A 16,628-nucleotide genomic window follows, 5' to 3' on the forward strand; every position below is an offset into this window, starting at 1 on the left:
GATTCTGCCTCCAGCTCTTCATGGGGGCAGACACCTGGCGCGTGGGACGGGACCCCGGCGTCGGGGGAGCCCTGCCCAGCCGTTGACCCTGCTGTCTCCGTGATCTCTGTCCACTGACTCCCTTCTGCTCTGGGGGAGATTCTGGCGTTGCTGTCAGAGCAGTTTCCTCCTGTGGGTATTGGGTCTTAAGCTGTTGTATTGCAGGGTTTGCGTCTCTCCTGCAGCGTGTTCATTCCAAGTCACCGGTCACTGGGCCCTTCTCCGGCCAGGGCCAGGGGCAGCTCCAGGCCCCAGCATGCCAAGCGCATGCTTGAGGTGGCAAGCCACTGGGGGCGCTCTGCCGGTCGCCGTGAGGGCAGCAGGCAGGCTGCCTTCGGCGGCACGCCTGCGGACGGGCCGCTGGTCCCGCGGCTTCGGTGGACCTCCCGCAGGCGTGAATGCCTAGAGCTGGCCCTGGCCAGGGCTTCACCTCAGCTGCCCTCCCAAGGGTCTGACACAATCCTGCCTCCCGTCTCTGCCAGTGCCAGTCACGGGGCAGTTCCCCTTTTCCAGTCGCAGGAGCCAGCAGAGTCAGACGAGCAGGCCGAGGCTGGGGCAAGTGGGGGATTATGGGATCCCACTCCCCCTGTTGGAAAATCATAGTGCTAATGAAGCCTTTCCGTATTAGGCCTGAGTAAACCAAAGTTATGTTATGCTTGTCCAAACTGTGTTGGAAAGCTTACAGAACTCATTAGACTGAAGGCCGTGTATCTACCTAAGTCAGCTATTTCGCTTATCAGTTTTGTTTGGCTCCCCAAGTATATGTTGGCTCCCCAAGAGTGTGCAGCTGTGTTCCCATGTATGTCTTCAAGATATTTAGTACAAAGGGTCAACAGATGTACCTTGTTTCCCCTTCAGAATGACAAATGTATCCTCAACAGCTGTATGTCTCTTGTAGCCCCCACAAAATGATATATGTATCCTGCGTACCCAATTATCCCCTAACAGATACATGTACAGGTTCTACAGGTCAACCAAATGACGTAGACAAACGTAGGCTAAGTTGTTTGTTACTGATTATAAAAAGGCCCGTTCGGACTTGTGGGGTGTGTCTCTCTCTTTGGCACGAGCCGAGATGAGAGCACCCGCTCAGCTGACCGATCAATAAAGATAATGGTACTTGTCTCTCTGATCCTCCGTGCCTCCTTGGTGTAATTAGGTAAGCTCCGGGGGGAAAACGAGCCCTTTTGGCTAACAAATTGGTGACTCCGCCGGGACTTCTCTCCCTGTAGGAGGCGGCCGAGGACGGCTCAGGAGAGTGGCCACCTTGAGCTATTGGTTTGCTCGAGCTCCGAGTCGCCGCAATCGGCCGGGACGGCTACGCCCCCTCCATAGAGAACTCCAGCAGACACGGAGGCAAGACAGTACCAGAAGAGGGGAGTCCACCTGCCGGACGCGGCCACTCCGGGCGTGGTAAGTGCGTTTACCTCCTGGGTTTGAGGATTAACGCCCCCGAAGTGAGGGTTGGGACTTTGGGCCCCTAATGGTAAAAGACTGTGGGTAAAAGCTTTCTGGTTAAGGTACCTAGGTTCAGACACGGCTAATGAATAATTCCATTTACTCCACGAGTCCGTGGGCCGTGCTGAACAATTACTGGGACTTAGAGCAGCCCCAGGGCTGGCTTTTCTTTTTGGTAGAGGTACTTTTGTTCCTTGTTCTATTGGTATGCTGGAAGCCAAAACTGTGATAACCGGGTCTAGGAGTGTGTGAACCCATCTTCTCTCCCCCCCCCCTTCCTTTCCATGTGGGCTACTGACAGTCTGATCATCTCACTGGACGCAATCAGAGTAAGATGGTTCTAAAACCTGCAGGTATTTAGAGAATTGGAATCTTCACACGCATGAAGATCCATCTAAACAATGCCCATTAGAAGGTACCTTCAACTAGATAAGATCATATATCTCAGAGGAGCTTTTAATCACCAAAGAAAAGCCTCTGACACAGTGTGAGCAATTTATCTAGGAACGGGTTAATTTGAAATGCTGCTTGGCAGAGAGATAGAAAGTTGCTTTGTGTTCAAGGTCAAGAATCAGCACAGACTATACTAAGTATAAAAAAAAAACAAAAAAAAAAACAAAAAAAAAACTGCTTTCAGCCCCAGCTGGCTGTGGAAAATAGAGACAGAGGCAAACCAAAGGCAGTACAAGTTACAGAATTGAAATTGCATTTGCAAAGCTTAACTGTTTAGTAAGATCCAACAGTCAACCCCGGAGTTGGTGTGGCTTGGTGACACTGGAGAAGCCACAGGTAGCTGACCTGGACTAGAATCTCTAAAAAAGACGCCGCAGGAGAGTCCAGGGTGTAAAAGAACAGCCCTCCCAAGAGCGGAAGCATGTTGGAAATTCTGAACAAGCTGTATACAGGATAATCTCCCGTCCACCTATTCCCCCTTTTCTGAACGTTATATACAGACGTGGCCAGTCTGGACATGTGTGAGTATTAACGTGGCTTAAGGCTTGGGGCATTTATATTTTTTCTGAGTGATGTGGGAGCGTTCCCAACACTCTCCATTGTTGTTTTATTATTTGTAATGAAGCTTTAAAATTTGGTTATATGGTGTTTTCTCTATCCTCCCCCAATGTCCTGCAGTCCTGTCCTGTCTGATCACCTGACATGAGGGATAAATGGGTAACAGGAATTTGTCACAGTTTGGTGAGCAATTAAGAATGGGGGAGCCCTGCAGAATTTACACCATCTATCTGTTTTACCCTTGTTATTTTATGTTTGTTTTATTTGGTTCTGTTGGTGTTATATGTTGAGGATTGCATAATTAAAGGTGTGCCCACTCTCAGCTGCAGTAAGTCTGAGAACTGGAGAAGGGTTTAGCATTCCTCTCTCCACCCTGGTTGACCGGGAAGGGTGGCAGGTGGATCTACCCCCAGTCGTAGCAGGACTGGGCAATAGAGTAGTTGGAGAAAAGGGATGAGATGTGTACTTGATAACTAGAATTGAGCAATTAAGAGCATAGATCATGAACCAGGCAGCAACTCAAACCTGCGCCAGGGCAAGTTGCAGGCCTTGAGACAGGACTTCCAGTTAGAAAAGGAAGCCCTGGCTAAGCATGTGCCAGTCCTTCAGGGACTTGTTAAAAATTTAACCATTCGTGCTCAGCATATGCCGTAACAGCAGTGTGTTTGCTACAAGAGGCAATTAAATAGTTAAACGCCAGTTGGCCATGCGTTTTGCTCAGGTGGCGAGCCTCACATGGGAGGACTCGGGAAGTCTTGTGAATAAAATGTTTTAGGGAAAAGACCAGAAGGGTGGGGGCAGAAGCCCATGAAAGAAATGGTTCAGAAAAAAAAAAAAAAAAAGGATCGGGCCCAGGCAGGCAGGCAACAAACAGAGAGCTTGGAGAACAGGTTGGAAACTTTTGAGGGTGTAGTGGAAGGAAGAAGTAAGTGAGTGTAAGCATGGGGATTTCAAATACTCAATAGGATATTTGGAATGGTGATTTGAATTGGTAAGTGGCTGTTGAAAGACAAAGCAAGTGATCTGAAGGAGAGTGAAAAGTTAACTCTGTAGTTGCTGGAGGGAATAGTAGTTGAACTTTGTAAAAATGCTAAAGAGAAAAGTTCTTGGTGTTTTTTTTAAATATTTGTAAATAAATTCAAGTAAAGAAATTATTAAATTGCAATCATTTGGCTATGAACAATTTTGTTGAATTAGCTAAAGAATGTATACAGTGCTATGTAAATAAAAATTTATTAGGCTCTAAGGGCACTGTAAGTGGTGATGTTTTCTTTCAGTGTTTAAAAGCAGGAGTTAAAAGTAAAAAGCAAGCCAGAAAGCATCTGTATTAATGCAAATTATTTAACTGATAAGGTAAAAGCCACTGAAACCTGGGCTGCCTATAAAACACATATAAGAAAATATGGGGTAATTCCCCTGTTTTGCCTGAAATCGTATATTTTAAGCAATAATTGACTGCCCAGAAGGGGTGGACCTCTGTTTTTGTCTTTCAGATAATCAAAGAAAACTAATGCCAGCTGAACAGCATTCAACGTATCGTGATTTACTGGCATAGTAAAAAAAATTATGTTTTGTGTTTTATGTTCTGTCTTGTGGTGTTTGTCTTGTGGCCTGAATTGTTGTGTTTAATATTTTTATGGGATGGTCTGATTTGAAATCAAGCAGAAGGGTTGGATTGAAATGCAGATACTTGTTTTGTTCAACTTATAATATAAAGTGTTTGGATACATCAGAAAAATGTGATATACTAGAGTCTAATACATTTCCTTAAATAAGAAAAAGAAACGTCATTGGCTAGATCTTTTAATTGAAAATTGTTTTTAAAATTTGCACACTAACAGTCTTTGGAAGCAAGGACATGAAAAGTTAACCCACTCCCCATATTGTACATGGAATTCTTCTGGCTACCTCAAATTTCTAGCCAGAGGGCTGGGGATGGTGGGAAGCTATTGGACTAGAGGTTGTATTGAATGAACTCATCAAAGTGGGTGTGCTTGTCCTGGTTTGTTGTTCCAAAGCTCTGTAATACGGTTATTTTAGTAGAAGGGTATATGTGGCATACATTAAATAATAAGACTAATGTACTGTATAACAGCAATGTGTATGTGTTCATTGTTAACAAAAGGTGTATAAGTAAAAAGTAAAAGTTTCCTTTGTAGGTTAAAAAAAAGCCAAGAAGGGAAAAGGAAAAAGAACGAGTTAACTGAGAAAAACTTTAATTAGCAAGCTCAGTCCAAAAAAAAAACTTCGTTCAAGGACACTGTTCACAGTTAAAACTTGGCTAACAACCAGAAAAGGGGGGCTTGAATATGCCCAACCAGCTGTAAAATTTGCAAAGACACTAATGCAATGTGTTAGGTTCCTTTTTACACAGGTAAAGAAGCACTACCCGAAGGATCCTGTGCAACCTTGCCACTCGTTGGAACCAGGAGACTGGGTCTACATAAAGGTCCACCAACGAAAGACTGCTTTGGCTCCATGCTGGAAAGGCCCTTATTGAGTCCTGCTGACTACCAACACTGCTGTGAAGTGCCAAAGACTGACTGCCTGAACCCAGGATTCTCACTGCAAAAAGACCCCTCCACATCAGGAGAATTCTCCTACTGATGATTAGCCTATTTCTCCTTCTAGCTCCACTGTGCCTTCTGGACAGCAGGGAAAAAGGACAAGGTGACGTGCTTGTAACCTCTCCCTTGTCCACTGACATCTACTGTGCCTTTAAACTTTTCTAGAAGAAGCAAAATCATTACAGGATGATGTCCTGGTAATCTCCCCTGTAGAATGCTGAACTACGATTGCTTCGGGAAAGAAAATAGAACACTCACTCCACTGACATTGCCAAAGTCCAGGAATTCCTGACCAAAAAGGACATTGAGAACTGACCCTGGTGAAGAAATAAAGAATTATACACTGGCAGGAAGAAATCTGTGGGACCCATGTTTGGGAATGTGGTATTGATTGGATTTTGGGGTTTATTCTACAGGCTGCGCCCTGTGTTTTGGATAAATCCTTCAGTATGTATTGCCCTCCCTAATTGGATTTTAAATGACATTGCCTTTATCCAGTTTTCAGATCACTTTTACATACCCAGATTGCTCACAAGGGGCTGCCATTAGATTAGCACAACAAAAAGCCTGGGTTATTTCCTATAGAAGGAAAGGGAATTGACCAGATCCCTGTGGGCTGGGGCCAATAGTGAAGCAGCCATTTGACATATTTTTCAAAGCCGAGAACATGATAAGAAATTGGGCCAACTAAAAAAGGCCACTAGCCTTATTTTTGAAGCTCAGCTATCTTAAGTACAGGCTGGAGTTGGTGAGTTACATGTCATTTCCATCTTTAGTTCTATGACCCAGAAGTTACTGACAGAGATGGTAAGGCATTGCAGTGGAATCTAGTATGTTTCGAAATCCAGGATTTCCTGAATGACAAGCTGATGGCCATTTGGAATGCTCTTAAGCAACAAACTTGGCCCACTGCCCTTCCAGACACATCAGGAACCATCTGATCTGTGGTCATGGAAACATATTTGGACACTTTCTGGATGGAAGTGTGTACATTTACAGTGCTCCTTCCAAGCATATGGACCGGTTAGGGTGGGTGTGGCTCCCACATACCGAATCCTGCCGGATCCATGGGAAGGATGCATGTGGGACTTAATACCCCCTCATTAATGACCCCAGCTCCCTAGAGCTTAATTGCTTTTTTTTGGCCTCAAAGTGTGAGAAAACTCAGCCAAAAGGTTTGGTGAGTATTCTCAAAGGGGGGAGTTGTTGGAAAATCATAGTGCTAATGAAGCCTTTCCGTATTAGGCCTGAGTAAACCAAAGTTATGTTATGCTTGTCCAAACTGTGTTGGAAAGCTTACAGAACTCATTAGACTGAAGGCCGTGTATCTACCTAAGTCAGCTATTTCGCTTATCAGTTTTGTTTGGCTCCCCAAGTATATGTTGGCTCCCCAAGAGTGTGCAGCTGTGTTCCCATGTATGTCTTCAAGATATTTAGTACAAAGGGTCAACAGATGTACCTTGTTTCCCCTTCAGAATGACAAATGTATCCTCAACAGCTGTATGTCTCTTGTAGCCCCCACAAAATGATATATGTATCCTGCGTACCCAATTATCCCCTAACAGATACATGTACAGGTTCTACAGGTCAACCAAATGACGTAGACAAACGTAGGCTAAGTTGTTTGTTACTGATTATAAAAAGGCCCGTTCGGGCTCGGGCTTGTGGGGTGTGTCTCTCTCTTTGGCACGAGCCGAGATGAGAGCACCCGCTCAGCTGACCGATCAATAAAGATAATGGTACTCGTCTCTCTGATCCTCCGTGCCTCCTTGGTGTAATTAGGTAAGCTCCGGGGGGAAAACGAGCCCTTTTGGCTAACAGCCCCTGTGGGGCAGATGGGCCGGCCTGGCAAACTGACCCCCAGCTTGTGACTGGCAGGAGGACGCGTCTCTGTGCTCTGAGTTCAGCTCGGGGCTTTCGCCCGGATTATGTGGGTCAAACTCCCTCCCCCCGACCTGCTCAGAGCTGAGCCGCTGCGTCTCCCAATGTCAGAGCTGGTTCTGAGCCCGTGTCTGCAGCAGGAGCGGCTGACGGACGCGGACCTGTCCCCCTCTGGCGCGGCTGAGGGAATGGCCGACCGCGTCTCTCCTCTGGTTTCTGCTCCAACTCTGCATTTCTTCAGTGATTTAACTATTGCTGCTGGTCCAGGCTGGCGTTGTGCTGGTGCTGCCAAATCACAGGCCGAGGCGAGGGGCCCTGCCCACGGGGGTCACAATCGACTGTGGTTTCTATCTGCTCTGTCCTCCCTGGGCTTTGGCTGGTCAGTAAAAGAGCCGCGGTGCGGGAACGCTGTGCAAGTGTCTGTGTGTATCTGCCTCACAGCCGCCATGTGCCCATGCCTGGGGGGGATTCTAGGGGGGTGGGTTAAATGACTGGTGGGTGTTGGGGGGTCAGCCCTGGTTCTGGGGGCTCCTGGCCCTTCCCTTGGGTAGGGGAATCCCGGCTCACAGACCCCCAACCTGAGGCTCCCTTTGTTAATTTCATCCCATGGCTCCTGCAGAGCCCAAGAGGAAACAGCTGCCCCGTGTGACCTGGGTCCCGTCCGTGCCATGCTGGAGCAGACCCATTGGCCTGTCTCACCCGGTGTCCCTGGCCTCCCTGTGTCAGACCCATACACCCGTCTGGCCTGGTATCCCCTCCTGCTCCACACCAGCCACCTGAATTTACACCCCATAGACAGCAGGGTGGGGATAAAGCTGTTTGCACCTGGGACCAGTTCTCAGCAGGACAAGGATACCTCTGGCCCTGTTTGGGAACTGCCCTTTGGGGACATCAGGATTCCAGGGTTCTAGCCCCACTCCGGGGGATGTGGGGCTTAGTGGGTTAAAGCAGGGGGCTGTGGTGTTTCTCCAACCCCCCCCCCCCAACAACTTCAAAAAGGGGAACGACACAAACCCGAGGAAGCTAGTTAAACGGAAATGAAAAGGAACAGTCACAAGAGTGAAACGCCTGCAAACTGCATGGAATCCTTTAAAAATCATCGACATCGAAGGATTAACTAAATGTGTACCCCAATACGCCGGGAGTTCCCCAATTTAGCGGCTACCTGCAGATGGACCTGATTTAAATGTTCTTGCAGATTTTGCAGGTAGGTGTCCATTTTGATTCCCTCCCATTGAGTGCCACTCGTGTGCCAGATCAAGTGTTCCGGCAATCTCATATTTCTGCCCATCATAACCTCAAAGAGTGTTTTATCAGTGGATGCAGCAGGAGTTGCCCTTAATGCCATGAGAATTAGAGGCATGAGGGAATCCCAATTGCATTCATCAGCATCAACCAGTTTCCTCAACATCACCCGGAGGCCCCTGGCTCTGCCCCAGCCAGCGCCGGTCACTGGCGCGGACGGGAGCCCAGCCCGGAGGCCCCTGCAACCACTGCTCAGTCCAGACCACCTTGTCAGGCTTGCCGTGAGGGGAGCTGCCAGGGAGCTAAAGTGGGGCACAAACCTCTGGTAGTACCCGGCCATCCCAATGAAAGCCTGGGCCTGATTCTTAGTCTGGGGAGCGGCCAGTCCTGGATCGCCTCCACCTCGGCTGGCTCTGGCTTCAGGTGGCCACCCCCCACCTTGTGGCCCAGGTATGAAACCTCCGCCATCCCCACCTTGCACTTTTCTGCTTTTATGGTCAGTCCTGCACCCTGGAGGCGACCCAGCCCCCTCTTCACCTGGGACACATGGTCCTCCCAGGTCTGGCTAAAGACACCGATATCGTCAATATATGCCAGAGCAAAGTCCTCCATCCCTCTGAGCAACTGATCCCCCAGGCGCTGACAGGTGACCGGCACCTCCTTGAGGCCGAAAGGAGAACCAGGAACCCAAAGAGCTCTATAGGGATGATGAAGGCAGATTCCAACCTGGCATCTGGGTCCAAGGGCACCAGCCAGTAGCTCTTGGTGAGACCCACAGAAGGGAGGTAACAGCCCCCCCCCAACTTGTCTAGGATCTCATCGGTTCTAGGCATGGGGTAGGCATTGGACATGGTGATGGCTTTAAGCTTCCAATAGTCCCCACAGAATTGGATCAACCCGTCTTTCTGGGAACCAGCACCACTGGCAAGGCCCAGGAGCTGGCGGACGGCTGGATCACCCCTAAAGCCGCTGAAGACTCAGAGCGAGTGAAGGACCCGCTGCCAAAGTGCCGCCGAAGACTTGGAGCATTGCCCAGTGAGTAAACCCCACGTGTTTTTTACGTGGTTTTTTTTTTAAGTCATCCCTGCCGGGGCCCTGTCAAAACTGTTCAAATTGGGCCCCACACTTCCTAAAGCTGGCCCCGCACATCGGGGTGCAAAATTGTATCAGGGGCCAGGTAGGGAAGGCTGTGCCTCCCAAAACAGCTGTCCTCCCCATCCAACACCCCCCCACGTCCTGCCCCCATCAGAATCTGCAATCCATCAACCCCAGCCCTGCTCCTTGTCCCCTGACCACCGCCTCCCAAGACCCCCTCCCACCCTAACTACCCCCCCAGGTCCCCACCCCCTACCCAACTTGCCCCACTCCCTGTCCCCTGACCGCCCCCCAAAACTCACTGTTGAATAATAGCTGACTGCATCTCCAAATATAATACGTATGTAGCCAATAAGTCAGATTTAATAGTCTTTATTGGATTCTGATATTTATTGCAAAATTGAACTAAGTGCTTTGATGAAGCAGTTTTTACAAGCACTGGTATGAATTGGAGCTAGCAGTTACATTAATTTAATCTCTGTTCTGTGCATATGATGAAAAGCTTGGCAAGAATTGAGACAGTAGCCATGGCAAATGTTACAGAACACCATCGTGGGGTAAGGGATTATATAGCTACTGCCAGTGGCTGTAAACAAAAGAAATGATGTTTTAACAGTTAGCCAGTGAGAAACTATAGTATTTCCACTATTATACAGACAGGTTTAAAGTCACTGCCTTTCTTCCTGATGTGTTAACAGCAATTACATTGGTTAATAACATTCAGAGACAAGTTTTGTTTTTCCTAGTCACAAAGCGTAAAGGACAGATCCTCTTTAGCATGCTGGGTGATCTAGTCTTACCATTATCTCTCCAGCTATTTTTCTATGTAAAACAAGTTACAGATTTAACCCTGTCTGAAACAGAGAGACAGATTAACATGAATAGATAATATCGGCTTTAAAAACAGAACTACAGACTGGAGAAAATGAGGCAAAAATAGAAAGGGAATGTAGAGGAGAGGATTTTGCTAGGGGAACAGCGGCTATTATTTAGAACATACAGACAGGGAACTCACTGCCACCCTGGGATCCCATCCCTCTCCCCCCCCCCAGCCTCGTCACCCCCCAATTCCTCCCCCCACGAGCCTCGTCATCCCCCGATTCCCCTCCCCCCCAGCCCAGGCACTCTCTGATTCCTCCCCTCCCCGTCTTACCTTGGGCTCCGCAGGCTGCCAGCTGCAGTCTGATTCCCCTGCACAGGACACCTCGGCTCTGTGCAGCTAGAGCATCCTTTGCCCGAGCGCTACCTTCCCCCGGTTTGCTCCGCAGCCCCCGAGCCTCGTCACCCTCAATTCCTCTCCCCCCCGAGCCTCATCACCCCCGGATTCTTCCCTTCCCCCGATTCCTCCCCTCCGAGTCTCCTCTTACCTTGGGCTCCCGCAGAATGATTGAATCAGCTCCAGCAGGAGAGCTGCAGTTTGATTCAATCAGCCTGCGGGAGCCCAAGGTAAGAGGGGACTTGGAGGGGAGGAATCGGGGGAAGCAGGGGCGGCTCTAGCCATTTCGCCGCCCCAAGCACGGCGGCTCGCTGCAGGGGGAGCTCTGCCGGTCGGATGCTCCACCGAAGCTGTGGGACCAGCGGACCCTCTGCAGGCACGCCTGCGGGAGGTCCACCGGAGCCACCTGCCACCCTCCTGGCGACAGGCAGAGCGCCCCCCGCGGCATGCCGCCCCAAGGACATGCTTGGCGTGCTGGGGCCTGGAGCCGCCCCTGGGGGGAAGGGAGGAATCTGGGGGTGATGAGGCTTGGGGGGGGGGAGAGGAATTGGGGGTGATGAGGCTCGGGGGGCTGCGGGGCAAACCGAGGGAAGGTAGCACTCAGCCAAAGGATGCTCTAGTTGCACAGAGGGAGGTGTTTTGTCCCCCAGCAGCAGCCGCGGCCACTGGCTGTATGGTAACCCTAACAAACGGTTCTAAACCGGCTTCTAAATTTAGCAACCGGTTCCTGCGAACCGGTGCGAACAGTCTCCAGCTCACCACTGGCCGCTGGTGACACCGCAGCACTGCTCTGATCTCTGCCTGCTGGGCTGGGGTTAGCTGGTCAGAGAGGGGAGCTGATTCCAGCAAGGGGCCGGCTCCAGTCTCAGGGAAGAGACCCACCAGGGGATCGTCCCCCTTCTCCCACGGGACACACACAGCCAGGACCAGCCTCTCCCTGTCACAGTTCGGCTCCACAATGTTCACCTGGTCCCCTCGGTGGCTGTGAGCCCGGCTGGGCAGCTCCAGCACATTGTTCTCCTCATTCAGCTGCTGGATGTCCTGACAGGGCCTGTCCCAGACGCCCTCAGCACTGAGCTGAGCCCCCTCTCCTGGTCCCCGGTGCCTTAGGCGCTGGCAGGCGGCCGTATCAGCCCTTCTGCGTCTCTTGGGCCCTGGCTGGGTTCTCCCTGCCCAAGCCCATGAGCTCTCCCCATAGTTCATACTCCACCACCGATTTCCCATTGATCTTCCCATCCCACTCGTCCCTCATCCAGTCCAGGGGTCCCTCACTCTCCTCCCAGACAACACCTCAGAAGGGGGGACCCCTGTGAATTCCTGGAGCAGTAGAAGTTCTGCACCAGCCTTTGCCAGGTGCGCTGGGACCCTGACGTCTGGAGAGAGGGAGATCACAGGCCAGATACAACCACTGGCCGTGGTACATCTGGGGACACCAGCCACTCCCTGATCCCCCAAGATTCATTTTTCCCTCAGGGAGCCCTTTCCTGGTGTTGGATCCTTCTCTTACAGGGATCTTTCCCTGCAGTCCTCCCCAGGGTATCACAGCACCATGGCTGGCAAGGGCCCTCAGCTTCCCCAAGGAGGGATCCTTCTGCTGCTCAGTCTGGAATCCAGCTGCTGGCTTTGGGCCCCAGCCCTCGGTTTCCCCACCTCGGGACAAAGCCTTGGTTGGCGGTTCCCCACTCCCTGTTGGGCAGATCCCTAGTGCTGGGCTGAGCGGCCCTCCCTAGCTCCAGCCATGGGCAGGGTCCAGGGCACCGGCTGGCCAGTTCTCCAAACCATCCCCCACCAGCACCTCCACAAGTAGCTGATCATGCACCCCAACCTCCTGGGGTCCCCCCTTGGGGCCCCCATTTGAGATGTAGCCTCACAACCTGAACCAGGGAGGTCTGACCACCCCATTCAAGGTTAGGTTTGCACTGGGCACCACCTAGTCTGGGTCCACCACCTCGGCCGTGCCAGTGTCACCTCCGCACCCATGTCCCACTGCCCCGGACCCTTTGATAGGGATGATGTGGTGATTGCCCCCCGGGCTCTGCCCTGCGCCCCCTGCAGATTGAGTTGTCTCCTGGCCCCCCTGTCTGGAGGACTGAGCTTTGGGCTGTCTTGGTTAAGGGAACCCATTCTGGCCATGGCCACCCTCTGGCCAAACGGCTCTGTCTCCAGCTGCGCCCTTCCAGCTGCTTCCCCCTCCCTGGGCCGCGTGCACCTCTGGACAAGGCAACCTGGTTAGCAGCCGTCCCACCCTGCCGGTTCTGCCCACGCTCAGTCGGGGACTCAGCTCCCACCGGGCTCAGCGCTGCCCTGGCTGTCCCCGTGGGGGCAGGCAGCGAGCTCTGCTCTGGTCACAGCGTCAGAGCCAGCGTGTGCAGGGTGGGGAGCATCCCCCTCTCACTCAGCTCCAGGGGCAGGCAGGTAACCGGAGCGTCACAGCTCTTCCCTTGGGGGGGGGGGAAGTACCCCCTCCCTGCCGGACGGCCATTCACATGCTCCTGCCCCCTCCACCGTCCGATCTCTGGGTCCAGCTCTTGGGCTGTTCCTGGCTCAGGGTCTGGATCTTAGCGAGACACAGTCACTTCGCAAGTGTACAGCAAAGCTGATGTGCTGAAGAACCCCAGCTACCAGCCCCGCAGCCCGATCCCTCCTGTGTCTGCACAGGGAGCCTTCCCCCAAGTTACGGTGGGGTTGCCCCACACCGACACCCTGTGAATGCCTCCCCACTGACCACCACCTTTTGCTCCCACTGGGTTTGGAGTGGAAGCCCGTCTGTCACTCCTCCCCTGGCCACTCTGCCCCAGGCGCTGGTGGGGTGAATGCTCCCTCCGGTTCCCCAAGGGACAGACATGCAGCTCACTCTCTGAGCCTGTGTTACAGGCTGTCTTCCTTTGCCACGCTAGCCCTTCGAGGGTTCTCCGGGGCCAAGATTCCCTTTATCTTTGGGCATCGCACCCACTTACGCTCTGTCTGCCTGCAGCAATCACATCTCCCGTCTCTGAAGTCCCCCCTTCGGCTTCCCCTCCACCTCCGGGTTTACCTGGCCCCACTCCTGGGATGCCTCTGTGGGTTCCAGCTTCTTCGCTCTCTGCTCCAATTGCAATCCACTGCGGGAGGGAAGCCAAGTGGTCACAGACACACAGGCCAGTGCTCTCTCGGCTCTGTCCCGTCCCTGGGCATAACCCCCTTCAGTGCAGCAGCCCTCCGGGAGGGCTGCATTTGCTCTTTGGGGTTAGGCCTTTAGCCCTGCCACCGCCCGGGACCGCACCTCTGAGCTCTCAGCACACCTCTCTCTCCATGAGCTTCCCTGCTGCCTGGTAAACCAGGCCTAGTGGAGCCCCTGTTGCTACACTGACTGCCCCCCGCCAGCTACTCCCAGGTTCTTCGGGTGTCACGGAGTGTGGGGGAGTCCGGGCCCTGCACCCCCGGCTTCCTGCGACTCACCAGGACTCTCAGCCAGCCAGTAAAGCAGAAGGTTTATTAGCCGACAGGAACACAGTCCCAGACAGGTTTTGCAGGCACAGACAACAGGATCCTCCCCAATTAGGTCCATCTTGGGGTCCCAGGAGCCCCACAGCCCCCTTGGGGGGTCAGAGCCCCATCTGGGCTTCCCTCCATTCCCCAGCCGGCTCCTGAAACTCCCCTCCCTCCCCAGCCTTTGTCCAGCTTCCCGGGCAGAGGTGTCACCTGGCCTCTCCCCCCTTCCTGGGGTCTCAGGTTACCTGCTCAGGTCTCCTCCCTCTGGCCAGTCTCCATCCCCCAATGCTGATCGTCCTCCCAGGCCAACACCCCCCCCTCAGCACTCACAGCCCCAGTGATGAGCTGCCAAATTTTTAACAACGGGTTCCCTCCTCCCTCCAAAATTTTAACAACGGGTTCCCTCCTTCCCCCCCCCTCTGTGGGGGGGGGGGTCGTGCCCCATCCAACCCCTCATGTTCCTTGACACACACACCCCCCCGGGACCCCTGACCCATCCCCCCCTTCCCTGTCCCCTGACTGCCCCTTGCCGCCCCACCCAACCCCTCCTCTCATTCTCAATGGCCCCCCAGAACCCCTACCCCATACAACTACCCCTTCTCTCTGTCCCTGAGTGCCCCCACCACCTCATCCAACCCTGCTCTTTCCTGACTGCTCCCCCGGACCCTTGCCCCCATTCAATCCCCCTGTTCCCGGCCCTCTGACCCCCCCACCCCCAAACTCCCCTACCCTCTCTCCAACACCCCCTCCCTGCCCCCTTACCGTGCTGCCTGGACGTGGCTGGGCCGGGACAGGAGTCGCGCGGCCGGAGCCGGAGGATGCGGCGGGAGCCCGGCGGCCGGAGCCAGGTGGCTGGCCGGGTGGAGCCAGGGAGGGCTGCGGCCAGAGCTGGAGCCGGGCAGCCGGGGCCGCCGCCACGCCCAGACCCGCGCTGCCGGAGCCCAGCCCCCTGGCAAAACAGCAGGGGCGGCTGGAGCCACGGGGCCAGGCCGGGCTGGAGGTGGGGGGCCGTGTCCAGAGCCGAGCATCCCGGTAGGTGGGGGCACGGCAGGGCCGGGGGGGGTTGCGGCCGGAGCCGGGCGGCCCGGGAGGGGTTCGGGGGGGGGGGTCGGGGCCGCGGGGCCGTGCCGCAGCCGGTGAGGGTCGGGCAGGGACCTGGGGACGGGGCGGGGGGGGGCCGGGCAGGGTCGCGGCCGGGAACGCGGGGGGGGGGGCCGCGGCCAGGGAGGGTCGGGCAGGGACCCGGGGAGGGTGCGGACGGAGCCGGACGGCCGGGGAGGGGTTCGGGGGGAGTCGGGGACGCGGGGCCGGGGAGGGTCGCGGCCAGGGCCGGGGGGGGGGGACGCGGGGCCGTGCCGCAGCCGGTGAGGGTCGGGCGGGGACCCGGGGCCGGGGGGGCCGGGCAGGGTCGCGGCCGGGAACGCGGGGCTGGGACCGCGGGGGGGGGTACGCGGCCAGGGAGGGTCGGGCGGGGACCCGGGGACGGGGGAGGAGGCGGGTGGCCGGGCGGGGTTCGGGGGGGGGTCGGGGGCGCGGGGCCGTGCCGCAGCCGGTGAGGGTCGGGCGGGGACCCGGGGACGGGGCGGGGGGGGGCCGGGCAGGGTCGCGGCCGGGACCACGGGGGGGGGGCGCGGCCAGGGAGGGTCGGGCGGGGCCCCGGGGAGGGTGCGGCCAGAGCCGGACGGCCGGGGAGGGGTTCGGGGGGAGTCGGGGACGCGGGGCCGGGGAGGGTCGCGGCCGGGGCCGGGGGGCGGGGCACGCGGGGCCGTGCCGCAGCCGGTGAGGGTCGGGCGGGGACCCGGGGCGGGGGGGGCCGGGCAGGGTCGCGGCCGGGAACGCGGGGGGGGGTACGCGGGGGGGGTACGCGGCCAGGGAGGGTCGGGCGGGGACCCGGGGACGGGGGGCCCGGGTGGCCGGGCAGGGTCGTGGCTGGGGAGGCGGGGAGGGGCCGCGGCCAGGGACCGGCCGGGGCACACGCCCCTCCCCCCTAGTTTCCTACCTCAGCGTTGTCTTCCTGGGCCGGGGAAGCCTGCTTGCTTCTCAGCCCTCCCAGGCTTCCCGCGCGAACAGCTGATTCGCGGGAAGCGTGGGGGAGGAGAAGCAAGGAGGAGCTTCATGGCAGGAGGTGGAGGCAGAATTCGCAATGGTTCGCGCGAACCGTTTGCTAAAATTAGACGCCGGACAGAGAACTTTAGCATCCGGTTGTCTGTCCGGCGTCTAATTTTAGCAAACGGTTCGCGCGAACCGTTGCGAACCGTCTGCAGCTCACCCCTGCACAGCCCCCAGTAAGAACAGTCCCAGTTCATCACACAGGCCTAGTGGATCCCCTGTTGCTACACCGACTGCCCCCCTGCCAGCTACTCCCAGGTTCTTCGGGATTCCCAGAAGTCCCATGGGGATCTAGAACTGGCTCCCCTCACTGGTCATTGTCTACCAGCCAGGCAATCAGCAGCCCTGAGTGAGCTTCCCAACGCTTACCCCGCCTCTCCCTGCACAGATGTGCCAGGTCGCTCTTACGGAGCTGGTTCTAGGCCAGTTCCTCGCTGGTTCCGTTCAATCCCCTCGTTCTATCGGTGGCAGCCGCTCACCGCCAAGCGCCTGCGCCCGCAGCCAAACCGCTACAGGGGGCATCCGCCAACCATCCT

At 55.1% G+C, this 16,628-nt stretch overlaps 1 protein-coding gene across 1 annotated transcript in view; it reads right to left on the reverse strand.

Annotated features, from left to right (window-relative positions):
* Positions 1-16,628, reverse strand: part of LOC123345793 (endothelial zinc finger protein induced by tumor necrosis factor alpha-like) — a 1,203,704-nt gene that overhangs the window by 913,635 nt on the left and 273,441 nt on the right. The window lies entirely within an intron of this gene.

Source organism: Mauremys mutica, chromosome 12 (genome assembly GCF_020497125.1).
Source record: "Mauremys mutica isolate MM-2020 ecotype Southern chromosome 12, ASM2049712v1, whole genome shotgun sequence".
NCBI lineage: Eukaryota > Metazoa > Chordata > Testudines > Geoemydidae > Mauremys > Mauremys mutica.